Below are 14,135 nucleotides of genomic sequence, written 5' to 3' on the forward strand. Positions count from 1 at the left end.
AGAGGAAGACTGATGCCAGTCCTGTGTACCTTTGGGCACCTCCAGAAAACGGACTGGCCCACCCGTCATTAAATCTTTTATTTACAAACATTTATGGGGCACCTGAGCACCGAGCACCGAAGAATTGATGCTTTTGAACTGTGGTGCTGGAGAAGACTTTTGAGAGTCCCCTGGACTGCAACGACATCAAACCAGTCCATCCTAAAGGAAATCAACCCTGAATATCCATTGGAAGGACTGATGCTGAAGCTGAAGCTCCAATACTTTGGCCACCTGATGTGAAGAGCCGACTCAGTGGAAAAGACCCTGATGCTGGGAAAGATTGAAGGCAGGAGGAGAAGGGGGCAACAGAGGATGAGATGGTTGGATGGCATCACTGACTCAATGGACATGAGTTTGAGCAGACTCTGGGAGATGGTGAAGGACAGGGAAGCCTGCTGTGTTGCAGTACATGAGGTCGCAGAGTTAGACATGACTTAGTGACTGAATAACAACATGGAACACCTGCTATGTGCCAGGCCCAGCGCTGGGCACCAGGATTTTATGTCCAGCTCATGTTTTCTATGGAGGAGACCACAGCCTGCTCCCTTGGTTCTCAACCATGGCAGCATGTCAGCACCACCTGGGGAGTTAAATGGAATCAATACCCTGCCACCCCACCCACAGCCAATTAAATCAGAATTTCTTGGTGGTGGAGCCAAGGCATTAGTGTTTTAGAAAACTCACTAGTAAGTCTACTAGTGGACCAGACCCAAGGGCACACTTGAGTGCCACAAGGGGTCAGAGCAGGTTGAGAGAATTTGCAGCTGAGCTGGTTGGGAATGTGGAGAATTTGGAAAGATGGAAGCTGGTAGATGTGAGCCTTCTAGGCTGGGGAATAACTGGCCAGTGTGTTGGTGATTATTCATTCAATAAGCACTAGTTGAAACTCAATTTCAAGCAATCAGTGTAGTTCATAAGCAGAGATGGACCTTCCGGCTCCCACAGCTTGGGAGCTTCCCTCTGGGGTTTGGGATAAGGCTGGGCGGTGGGGACCCATCCACGCTCCTCTGTGCTCTTGAAGCCAGAGACAAGCCTCTGAAAGCTGCTGCCTGAGCCTGAGGCCAGACCTGGAAAGAGACTGTGGCCTGGACAGAACCTCCTTCAGACTCCACCATCCTAACACCAACTCTGGATCTCAACGGGTCTTTCCACTGCTTGCCAGGACTTTAATTCTCTATCTTGCTGTCCACCCACTCAGACAGGGTGAAGGGAAATTTTGAAGTGGAACAGCCAGTATTCCCTCCCTAGACCAGCCACGAAGCCTAAGTCTTGTTCTAGGAGAGAAGTCAGGTGACACCCAAGAAGGAGACTGAGAGGGGAGACACAGCCCTGCCTAGGGAGCCTCAGTCTGAGGGGAGACACAGTCTCGTCCTCAGGGAGCCTCAGTCTGAGGGAAGACACAGCCCCGCCTCAGGGAGCTCCCGTCTGAGGGGAGACACAGCCCTGCCCTCAGGGAGCCCCAGTTTGAGAGACACAGCCCCACCCTCATGGAGCTCCAGTCTGAGGGGAGACACAGCCCTGCCCTCAGGGAGCCCCAGTTTGAGAGACACAGCCCCACCCTCATGGAGCTCCAGTCTGAGGGGAGATACAGTCCTGCCCTCAGGGAGCCCCAGTCTGAGGGGAGACACAGCCCTGCCCCAGAGAGCCCCATTCTGAGGGGAGATACAGCCCTGCCTCAGGGAGCCCCATTCTGAGGGGAGACACAGCCCTGCCTCAGGGAGCCCAGTCTGAGGGGAGACACAGCCCTGCCTCAGGGAGCCCCAGCCTGAAGGGAGACACAGCCCTGCCTCACTTGGCCATAGTCTGAGGGGAGACATAGCCCTGCCCTCAGGGAGCCCTAGTATGAGAGACACAGTCCTGTCTTCAGGGAGCTCCAGTCTGAGCAGAGACTCAGCCCTGCCCTCAGGGGTCCGCAGTCAGAGGGGAGGGAGACACAGCCCTGCCTCAATGGACCCCAGACTGAGGGGAGACAAGGGCCTGCCCTCAGGGAGCCCTAGTCTGAGAGACACAGCCCGGCCTCAGGGAGCCCCAGCCTGGGGGGAGACACAGTCCTGTCCTCAGGGAGCCCAAGTCTGAGGGAAGACACAGCCCCACCCCAGGGAGCTCCAGTCTGAGCGGAGGCTCAGCCCTGCCCTCAGGAAGCCGCAGTCTGAGGGGAGAGAGCCCTGCCTCAATGGACCTCAGACTGAGGGGAAACACAGCGCTGCCTCAGTGGGCCCCAGTCTGAGGGGAGACACAGCCCTGCCTCAAGGGGCCCCTGTCTGAGGGGTGACGCAGCCCTGCCTCAGGGAGCCTCAGTGTGAGCAGAGACCCAGCCCTGCCCTCAGCGATCTGCAGTCTGAGGGGAGACACAACCCTGCCCTCAGGTAGCGCCAGTCTGAGGGGAGAAACGAGTCACCATTTCTTCAGAGCTGGAAGTCTGAGTGGGGAAATACCCATAAGGAGTGAGGCTCACCTCCATTATGGTTAGGACCAGATGCTGTCTGATCAGGAGCTCTGCTGTGATACTCCTGAGGTGAACAGAGACTTCTGGTTACCACTCAACACTCCAATGTCCCTAGCAGCACTGAGCACCCCGTCCTGATGAAGGCCTAGGCCAAGCTGTCCAGAAGGCAGAGACCCTAAAGGTACAGTGGCGGCCTGAGGCCAGCCTCGTGAGGGCAAGACGCCCAACACCAGGTGAATTCTCTCGGTGTCTGTCTTCTCTCAGGAGGGCAGCAGAATCGGAAGAAGGTGAAGAATGAAGGAGGATAATGTGGGAGCCGGGATTCCCAGGTGACTCAGGGGTAAAGAATCTGCCTGCCAATACAGGAGCCTTAGGAGACACGGGTTTGATCCCTGGGTGGGGAAGATCCCCTGAGGGAGGAAATGGCAACCCACTCCAGGATTCTTGCCTGGAGAATCCCCATGGACAGAGGAGCCTGTCAGGCTACAGTCCGTGGAGTCACAAAGAGTCGGACACGACTGAGCGACCGAGCACAAACGAAGGTGGAAGCCGAGCTGGGCAGCCTCAGCCCAGACTTCCTCTTCCAGAAAGCTCCCCGTCCCGCTCCGTTCTGATGCTGCTCCTTCCAGACACCCTCTGCCCCTCCCCTTCACTGCCATGTAGTCCTTCTGCCTCATTTTGGATATCTACACCACCCGCCCCCCCAGGGCCCACAATGACACCAGAAGGACCAGCAGCTCATAGTGACAACTGACATTTACCATATGCCTGGGATTGTTTGAAATCACTGTCTCTATTATTATGTAATGCTCACAACAGCATTAAAAGATGGTTTCTGTTATTATTTCTGGTTTATAGAAGAGGAAGCAGATGCACAGAGTGGGTAAGCCATTTGTCCAAGGTTGCGTAGCCTGTAAGCACTCAAGGTTGGACCCTGGCAGTTTCTGCTCTTGCTGGCTCAGCCCTCGGCCTCCTGGTAAAGTGTGTGGATTAACGCGGGGTAGATGTGAGACAAAAGCTTTGGTAGATGGAGTTAAAAGAAGCAGGCCTCCATTTGTAGCAACATAGATGGACCTAGGGAGTGTCATATTGAATGAAGTAAGTCAGATAGAGAAGGAGAAATATGGCATCCCTTATATGTGGAATCTAAAAAAAAAAAACTTGGTACACATGAACCTACAAAGCAGAAAGAGACTCACACACTTGGAAAACGAATTTATGGTTGCTGGGAGGGTGTAGGGGGAAGGGATAGTTAGGGAGTTGGGGAAGGTCATGTACACATCACTGTATTTGAAATGGATAACCAAAAAGGACCTATTGTGTAGCACATGGAACTCTGCTCAGTGTTACGCACCGACCTGGATGGGAGCAGGGTTTGGAGGAGAAAAAATACATGTCTATGTATGGCTGAGTCCCTTGGCTGTTCACTTGAGACTAACACACCATTGTTAATTGGCTATACCCCAATACAAAATGTTTTGGGTATTGAAAAAAATGAAAATTAAAAAATAAAGATAAAAAAATGAAAGGAAGCAGGCCTCTCCTCTGTGCCCCTTTGGCTGTCTGTCGCTGGGAAGGATTGATTTTAAGCTGGAACTCATTCAGATTCTGTTTCCCCTCCTCCCTCTGAGAGGCTGAGGTTTGGGGCTTGAGGCCCCGCTGGCCTGGTGTAGACAAGGAGCGGGGAGGGTCATAAATTAACCGCCCTCCGAGACTGGCAGGTCCACCCAGCCCTGCACAGATGGCAGCCCAGGGCGGGGGCAAGAAATTCTATAAGGAGCTCCGGATTGGCTGTATCTGGGGCCAGGGTCGGTTTCCTCTCTGCTTTCCTGCTGGAGAGGAAGGTGAGTCAAGGGTGGGTTTCCAGGTGGCCCAGGTTGGGCCAGGAGGAGTGGATCAGGCAGCCTCTAGGCTGTGTACACTGCCCTTGCCAGAGGAATCACCCATGGTTAAGTCTGTAGGAGTTTAAATTGCCACTGACTGAGGCCCTCCCTGAGGCTGGGATGTGTGCCTTAGCCCATTCAGTCCTCACATCAACCCTGTGTAATGGGGATCGCTGTTATCCCAGTTTCTCTATAGGTTCAGAGAGGCTGAGTCACATGCTGAATGTCACACAGCCTCTGCAAACTGCAGAGCCAGTGTCCTTGACCAGTAGGTATGTATCTTGCAGCCAGCCCCCACAGCTGCGCCTGAGCCTCAGTTTCTTCTCTGGTCTCCAGCCCCCAGGGGAAACAGAGCCCTACCTGGAACTCTGGCCTCTGAGCCTGGGATCCTGACCCTTTTCGCCCACTTGGGCCCCTTTCTCCCCTTCCTGCTCCCCCAAAGGATCCACTGCAGGGATTAAATGATGCTCGCGCCTGAGTCTCCAGATGCCTGAGACAGAACTCAGCATGGTGGTTCAGAGCATGGATCCTGGACCATTTCGGCACTGCTGTGTGGTCCTGGACATGTTATCTAGCTTTGCTGGGCCTCAGTTGCCACATTTGCTAATTGGGGGTGAAAATCTCTGGTTGGGTGGCCTAGGAATCTGAACGTATAACTCTCCAGATGGATCTGATATCCACTAAAACCCGACACCTCTGCAGGGAGAGGGGAAGGCTGGGCACATAAATTGTTTGGATGGATCTCAGTCACAGCAGATCAGATCTGCTAACCCTGTGATTCTCTGACCTCTCACCCTTTCACACTGAAATCCTGCTGAGGACAACTCTAGTGACCCTGCCTCCCCTCACTGGAGTGCCAGTCTTTGAGTTATGCTTCCTATAATCACCTAAGTCCTCCTGTAGGACAAGGAGCCTCAGATATCTCCATCGCAATGCTGAGTCTCTCTCCTTAGAAAGCAAATTAAATGGTTCCCTCTGACAAAGCTTTAGGGGAATCAGTGGACATGTGTGAGGTGTGTGTGTGTGCTCCCACGTATCTGTGTGTGTATCATTCTCTGTGTGTGTGTCTGCATATGTCTCTGGATACATGTGTACACACACTCTCAGAAGCAGCATCTTTCTGGTTATGAAAGGCCTTGGGCTGGTGTTTTCTGTCTGAGTGGTGGCAGCTGCCCTTCAAAGTTCAGGTCAGCTCAGTTTCCCAGCACCTCACTCCACAGAGGCCTGAAGACCCAGCTTCTGGCCTCTGTGCCCTCTGGAGCTGAGACTGCTGTTCTTTAGCTATTTCTTGCCAGCTTCTTCCATTATTAACTGCCTAACAGGCCAGCAGAGAGCCACAGGCTGAGGCAGCAGAACTGAGAGCCTCTGGAGGTCACCCAGGCTGAGTCCCTGGGAGAGAAGTGTAAGGGCCATAAAGTCCACTTTGAGATCTATCCGCTGACTGTGTGGCTGGCTAGTAGCTCTGAGCTTCAGGGTCATCACCTTTACAATGGGGACAATTATAACTATGTTATGAGGTTGTTAGGAGGATGTGAAAGGTCGAAAGTCCTAGGTCTAGTTGGAGAGACAGACTCATGGTCAGATTATAGTATGGTAAGAGCCAAACTGGAGGCTCAGATGGTAAAGAATCCACCTACAGTGTGGGAGACCTGAGTTTGATCCTTGGAAGATCCCCTGGAGAAGACAATGGCTACCCACTTCAGTGTTCTTGTCTGGAAAATTCCATGGACATAGGAGCCTGATGGGTTACAGGTTCATGGGGTCGCAGAGAGTTGTACAGGACTGAGTGACTAACACACATTTTTTTTTTAAGAGCCAAAATGGTCTTAATAATAATAGCAGCATTTTGTGAGGTCTTACTCAGTGTCACAGGCTGGGCTAAGTAAACACTTTACAAGTCTTTTTTAATCCCCCCACCAATCCCATGAGGTGGTTTCTGTCATTATACCCATTTCACAGATGAAGACACTGAAGCCCAGAGAGGTGAAGTAACTTGCCCAAGCTCACACAGGCAGCAAGAGGCAGAACTGGGATTTGAACTCAAGCAGTCAACTCTTGCATAAGGAAGGACAGAGGAAGGTGGAACAGTTCTGCCTAGATAAGTGAGGATGGAGGACAGCAAAGGTCAGGAAGCTCATTCTGGTCTCTGCAATTGTGATGAGGGGTAGACATGTCCCCAGAAGGACCAGGACGAGGAGCAAAGGCCCTGCTGAGTCCGAGTCATCTTCCCACCTGGGACCATGTTTGGTGGAGAGTCACAGCCCTGAGGCCTGGTGAGGTGGGCTGTCTTTTGCCATCAGGGTGGGTGTTCCAGCCCCAAGCATCTCTCTTTGCTGAGGGTAATAAACTTGCTTCCTTATCCGCCTGCAAAGAGGTCCTTTTGTTACTCCTCGGTTCTCCCGTCACCATAGCGCCAATAAGCTGCGTCTTTATGGCCGACAGCAGTCACATTGAGCTGGTTAGGGATGCTCCCTTGCCTGGTGTTTGCCCAGCATGTAAGAGGAGGCCTGGGTCTCATTCCTACTCCTCCACTGCAGAGCTGAGAGCTTCTTTCTTTTTTAATAGTTCTGCTCCAGGAACTGAGTCCCCTAATCTCTTTTCCAATCTTTGGTTACAACACTTTATTGATCTATAGCTATATGGTGTGTACAAGGTCTCCTGACCTCTGTGAATCTTGACTGCGATGACGAACTCCTGGAAGTACCGACTAGACCGGAGGTGGGAGTGGGGCACTGACGCTTATCGTGTGCTTGGCCCACTACATGCTGGCCACTGGGATACGCAATGGACATCAAATCCTTCCGAGTGACATCCCTAAGAGGTTCATGACCTTGGGCAAGTTGCTTGATCCCCATGGGCCTCAGTTGTCTCACCTATAGATTGGGGATAATAATAGGACTCTATGAAGACCTGCAACACCTTCTAGCTGATACTGAGTCACTTCAGTCGTGTCCAACTCTTTGCAACCCTATGGACTGTAGCCCACCAGGCTCTTCTGTCTATGAGATTCTCCACGCAAGAATACCGGAGTGGGCTGCCATTTCCTTCTCCAGGGGATCTACCTGACCCAGGGATTGAACTTAGTTCCCACGTCTCTTATTCTTTTGCATTGGCAGGTGGCTTCTTTACAACTAGTGCCACTTGGGAAGCCCAACATCTTCTGGAACTAATACCAAAAAAAGATGTCCTTTTCATCAAAGGAGATTGGAATGCAAAAGTAGGAAGTCAAGAGATACTCAGAATAGCAGGCAAGTTTGGCCTTGGAGTGCAAAATGAAACAGGTCAAAGGCTAACAGAGTTTTGTCAAGAAAACACTCAAATACCCTTTTCCAACAACCCAAGAGATAACTTTGCACATGGACATCACCAGATGGTTAATACCAAAATCAGATTGATTATGTTCTTTTTAACTGAAGACGGAGAAACTCTGTACAGTCCGTAAAAACAAGACCTGGAGCTGACTCTGGCTCAGATCATGAGTTCCTTATTGCAACATTCAGACTTAAATTAAGACAGAAGGAATACCACTAGGCCATTCAGGTATGACCTGAATCAAATCTCTTATGATTATCCAGTGGAGGTGATGAATAAATTCAAGGGATCAGAAAGCATGAAGAACTAGGGACAGAGATTTGCAATGTACAGGAGGCAGTGACCAAAACCATCCCAAAAAAAGAGAAATGCAAGAAGGCAAAGTGGCTGTCTAAGGAGGCTTTACAAGTAGCTGAGGAAAAAAGAAAAGCGAAAGGCAAAGGGAGAAAGGGAAAGATATAGTCAGCTGAATACAGAGTTCCAGACAATAGTGAGGAGACATAAGGAGGCCTTCTAAAATGAACAATGGAAAGAAATAGAGGAAAACAACAGAATGGGAAAGACTAGATCTCTTCAAGAAAAGTGGAGATATCAAGGGAACATTTCATGCAAGGATGGGCACAATAAGGGACAGAAACACTAAAGACCTAACAGAAGCAGAAGAGATTATGAAGTGGCAAGAATACACAGGAGAAATACACAAAAAAGATCTTAATGACCCAGATAACCACAATGGTGTGGTCACTCACCTGGAGCCAGAAATCCTGGAGTGTGAAGTCAAGTGAGTCTTAGGAAGCATTACTAAGAACAAAGCTAGTGGAGGTGATGGAATTCCAGCTGAGCTATTTAAAATCCTAAAAGATGATGCTGTTAAAGTGATGCACTCAATATGTCAGTAAATTTGGAAAGTTCAGCAATGACCACAGGACTGGAAAAGGTCAGTTTTCATTCCAATCCCAAAGAAAGACAATGCTAAAGAATGCTCAAACAACTACACAGTCCAGTTCAGTTCAGTCGCTCAGTCGTGTCCGACTCTTTGTGACCCCATGAATCCCAGCACACCAGGCCTCCCTGTTCATCACCATCTCCTGGAGTTCACTCAAACTCATGTCTATCGAGTCGGTGATGTCATCCAGCCATCTCATCCTCTGTCGTCCCCTTCTCCTCCTGCCCCCAGCAGCAGGGTCTTTTCCAATGAGTCAACTTCGCATGAGGTGGCCAAAGTATTGGAGTTTCAGCTTCAGCATCAGTCTTTCCAATGAACACCCAGGACTGATCTCCTTTAGAATGGACTGGTTGGATCTCCTTGCAGTCCAAGGGACTCTCAAGAGTCTTCTCCAACACCATAGTCCAAAAGCATCAGTTCTTTGGCGCTCAGCTTTCTTCACAGTCCAACTCTCACATCCATACATGACCACTGGAAAAACCATAGCCTTGACTAGATGGACTTTTGTTGGCAAAGTAATGTCTCTGTTTTTTTTTTTTTAATTTAAATTTATTTATTTTAATTGGAGGCTAATTACTTTACAATATTGTATTGGTTCTGCCACACACCAACATGAATCTGCCACAGGCGTACACATGTTCTGCATCCTGAACCCCCTTCTCACCTCCTTCCCCGTGTCTCTGCTTTTTAATATCTAGGTTAGTCATAACTTTTCTTCCAAGGAGTAAGCGTCTTTTAATTTCATGGCTGCAATCACCATCTGCAGTGATTCTGGAGCCCAAAAAATAAAGTCTGACACTGTTTCCACATCTATTTCCCATGAAGTGATGGGACCAGATGCCATGATCTTTGTTTTCTGAATGTTGAGCTTTAGGCCAACTTCTTCACTTTCCTCTTTCACTTTCATCAAGAGGCTTTTTAGTTCCTCTTCACTTTCTGCTATAAGGGTGGTGTCATCTGCATATCTGAGGTTATTGATATTTCTCCCGGCAATCTTGATTCCAGCTTGTGCTTCTTCCAGTCCAGCGTTTCTCATGATGTACTCTGCATAGAAGTTAAATAAGCAGGGTGACAATATACAGCCTTGGCGTTCTCATTTTCCTATTTGGAACCAGTCTGTTGTTCCATGTCCAGTTCTAACTGTTGCTTCCTGACCTGCATATAGGTTTCTCAAGAGGCAGGTCAGGTGGTCTGGTATTCCCATCTCTTTCAGAATTTTCCACAGTTGATTGTGATCCACACAGTCAAAGGCTTAGGCATAGTCAATAAAGCAGAAATAGATGTTTTTCTGGAACTCTCTTGCTTTTTCCATGATCCAGCAGATGTTGGCAATTTGATCTCTGGTTCCTCTGCCTTTTCTAAAACCAGCTTGAACATCTGGAAGTTCACGGTTCACATATTGTTGAGGCCTGGCTTGGAGAATTTTGAGCATTATTTCACTAGCGTGTGAGATGAGGGCAATTGTGCAGTAGTTTGAGCATTCTTTGGCATTGCCTTTCTTTGGGATTGAAATGAAAACTGACAGTTGAGCTCATTTCACATGTTAGCAAGGTTATGCTCAAAATCCTTCAAGCTAGGCTTCCACAATACATGAATTGAGATGTACAAGCTGGGTTTAGAAAAGACATAGATCAAATTGCCAACATTCACTGGATCACAGAGAAAGCAAGAAAATTCCAGAAAAGCATCTACTTCTGCTTCAAAGACTATTAGCTTCAATGCTAAAGTCTTTGTGTGCTGCTGCTGCTGCTGCTGCTAAGTCGCTTCAGTCATGTCCGACTCTGTGTGACCCCATAGACGGCAGCCCACCAGGCTCCCCCATCCCTGGGATTCTCCAAGCAAGAACACTGGAGTGGGTTGCCGTTTCCTTCTCCAATGCATGAAAGTGAAAAGTGAGAGTGAAGTCGCTCAGTCGTGCCCAACCCTCAGCAACCCCATGGACTGCAGCCTTCCAGGCTCCTCCATCCATGGGATTTCCCAGGCAAGTGTATTGGAGTGGGGTGCCATTGACTGTGTGGATGACAACAAAGTGGAAAATTCTTTAAGAGATAGGAATACCACACCACCTTACCTATCTCCTGAGAAACTTGTATGAGGGTCAAGAAGCAACAGTTAGAACCAGAGATGGAACAATTGACTGGTTCAAAATTGGGAAAGAAATATGACAAGTCTGTATATTGTCACCCTCCTTATTTAAATTATATGCAGAGTACATCATGTGAAATGTCAGGCTGGATGAAGCAGAAGCTGGAATTAAGATTGTCCGGAGAAATATCAACAATCTCAGATATGCAGATGATACCAGTCTAATGGCAGAAAGTGGAAAGGAATTAGAGTCTCTTAATGAGGGTAAAAGAGGAGAGGGAAATTGCTGGCTTGGAACTCAGTATTTAAAAAACTAAGATCATGGCATCCAGTCCCATCACTTCATGGCAGATAGGTGGGGAAAAGTGGAAACAGTAATAGATTTTATTTTCTTGGGCTTCAAAATCACTGTGGACAGTGACTGCAGTCATGAAACTAAAAGATGCTTGCTCCTTGGAAGGAAAGCTGTGACAAGTCTAGACAGTGTATTAAAAAGCAGAGACATCACTTTGCCAACAAAGTCTGCATAGTCTAAGCTATGGTTTTTTCAGCAGTCATGTATGGAGGTGAGGATTGGACCATAAAGAAGGCTGAGCACTGAAGAATTAATGCTTTCAAGTTGTGGTGCTGGAGAAGACTCTTGAGAATCCCTTGAACAGCAAGGAGATCAAAACAGTCAACCCGAAAGGAAATCAACCCTGAATATTCATTGGAAGAACTGATGCTGAAGCTCCAATACTTTGGCCACTGATTTGAAGAGCTGACTCATTGGAAAAGACCCTGATGCTGGGAAAGATTGAAGGCAAGAGGAGAAAGGGGCAGCAGAGGATGAGATGGTTAGCTAGCATCACCAACTCAATGGACATGAATTTGAGCAAACTCCAGGAGGTAGTGGAGGATAGAGGAGCCTGGGATCACAAAGAGTCGAACATGACTTAGAGACTGAACAACGACAACAATAGGACTCGCTTCCCAAGACTGTTGTCAGGAACAAATGAGTCTGCTCAAGAATAGCAACTTAGAATACATAAGGTCTCCACACAGCAAGCCCTGTGGGGGGTTAGTGGGGTGATAGTGTTGGTGAAGGGGGCAGGACTTGAGGCTCAAGAAGCTGACATGACTCTCCCAGGTCACACAGCCAGGATTTATGTCCAGGCCCCTCAGTCTCAATCCCCTTCAGTATTTTGGCATCTAATCCAAGACTTTCCTTCTACAGGGAAGGAAGAATGGAGCCTGGAGAGGTCCAGCGACTTCCCTAAAAACACACAGCAGCAAGTCAGGATACGTGTGAGAAAGCACCCTGCGTGGGTGACAGACAGCTTCCTTTGGTTCCCAGCACTGATACAGCTCACAAGGAACTCCCTTTCTTTGGGTCTCAGTTTTCTCATCTATAAAATGGGTTAGGGATTTAGTTGGACCTGATGGGCTCTAAGGCAACTTCTAGTTTTATGTTTGGATGGTAGAGGCTAGATAAATCATAGAGATTGTGTGCATATGTGATAACTCTCCCAGTGGATGCCTAGTAAGTTTTTGCACTGAATCTGGGGAACTTTTTGCCCCCCTGCTCAGCCCCTTCCCCCAACAGCTAGGCAAATACTTGTAGAATTGGGCTGGAAACACAGGCCCTAGCATCCAGTCTGGGCTGGAGGTAGCAGATGTGGGCAGTCCTCCAGGAGGCTGACAGACATCTTCCTGGGGACCAGCACCTCAAACTTCAGCTGACCCCCTTGCCAGGGAGGGAGGCAATCCCATTTGGTCCTGTTGGCTGTGTGCTATAGCGAGGCCTGGAGGCCCAGCTGCCCACACCCCGCAGACAGGCCAGGGCCGACTGCATCCTGCCCATGGAACAGCCCAGAGAAGATGAGATGCTGGGTACACCAGGAACATGGTCTGCAGGAAGTGGTGCCCCAGGTGCTCTGGGGAGCATTCTGCCACCTAAATCATGGAGATTTTTTAATATCTTCTTCTTATTTATTTACTTTTGGCTGCATTGGGTCTTCATTGCTGTGCGTGGGCTTTCTTTAGTTGTGGCGAGTGGGAGCTATTCTCTAGTTGCAATGCTCTGGCTTCTCATTGCTGTAACTTCTCTTGTTGCAGAGCCTAGGCTCTAGCGTATGTGGGCTCAGGAGTTGCCACTCCCTGGCTCTGTAAGCGCGGGCTCAGTAATTGTGGGGCATGGGCTTAGTTGCCCCGTGGCATGTGGAAACTTCTCAGAGCAGGAATCAAACCTGTGTCCCCTGCATTGGCAGGCAGATTCTTAACACCTGGGCCGCCAGAGAAGTCCCAGTTATGGAGATTTTTAATGGTAGAAGGGACCCTAGACCTAACCTTCAGAGCATCCCTGTACTGTAGACATCATAAGCCCCATTTTATAGGTGAGGAACATGAGGCCCAACATCTCACAGCAGGACTGAACCTGGATGTGGAGTGCAGTTTGCCCAAACCGGCAAAACAGTTTCTCCTGATTCACTGGTCTATGCTCTTGGGATAAAATTGTATCCTAGCCATGGTAGGCACTGCCTTGGGGGGGGGGGGGGTTCCCTCCAACCCTGCCTTTTGAGATGGGGTAGAAAGACAGAGAAGAGGGGGTACACCCCCACCTCCACACTCTCTTTCCACCAGACAACGGCCCCTGCCCCAGTCTCTCCAGGGGTCCTACGTTCTGATGGCTGGAAAGGATCAAAACAGTGAGTTAAAAGCAAAAACCCACAGCATTTTCTTCACAATTCCCTCTGCTCTTGAGGAAGAAGGCATGTGTGTTTGCGCAGCTTTCAAGTTGTCTGGAACAGAAGTGGGGCCCTTTCATGGCTCTTCCTCTGTGTTGGAGGCCCTCAGTGCAAAGTGCTATTATTAGCATTGCCTTCACTATCTGCCAAACAGGCTTCCCCGCCAAGAAGTAATTAAATGCGTTATTTAGTGCAAAATAACGGCATATATCTGCATCTGCAGCCTCAGACACTGTCACATTCACTTTTGCAATTTTTGCAGTTGGGGAGTCTTGGGGCTACATCACATCTAAGTGAGGCGATTAGCCCTGGGGGAGTGGGAGGCAGGATGGAAGGCAAAGGGCAGGCCCTGGTGACATCCTGGCAGTTAGATGAGATGGTTTGTTCGTGGGTTTTAAGGCTGGAAATGGGGGTCACAAAGAGCTGACTCATTGGAAAAGACTCTGATGCTGGGAAAGACTGAGGGCAGGAGGAGAGGGGAACGACAGAGGATGAGATGGCTGGATGGCATCACCAGCTCAACTGACATGTGTCTGAGCAAACTCTGGGAGATAGTGGAGGACAGGGGAGCCTGGGGTCACAAAGAGTTGACACAACTTAGGGACTGAGAAACAGCAACGGGGGCTGCAGGAAAGCTGGAAGGACTGGAGTGCCTGGATTTGAGCCGGGCAGGGCTGGGCCATCCCTCTTGGAGA

This window comes from Capricornis sumatraensis, chromosome 22 (genome assembly GCF_032405125.1).
Source record: "Capricornis sumatraensis isolate serow.1 chromosome 22, serow.2, whole genome shotgun sequence".
Taxonomy (NCBI): domain Eukaryota; kingdom Metazoa; phylum Chordata; class Mammalia; order Artiodactyla; family Bovidae; genus Capricornis; species Capricornis sumatraensis.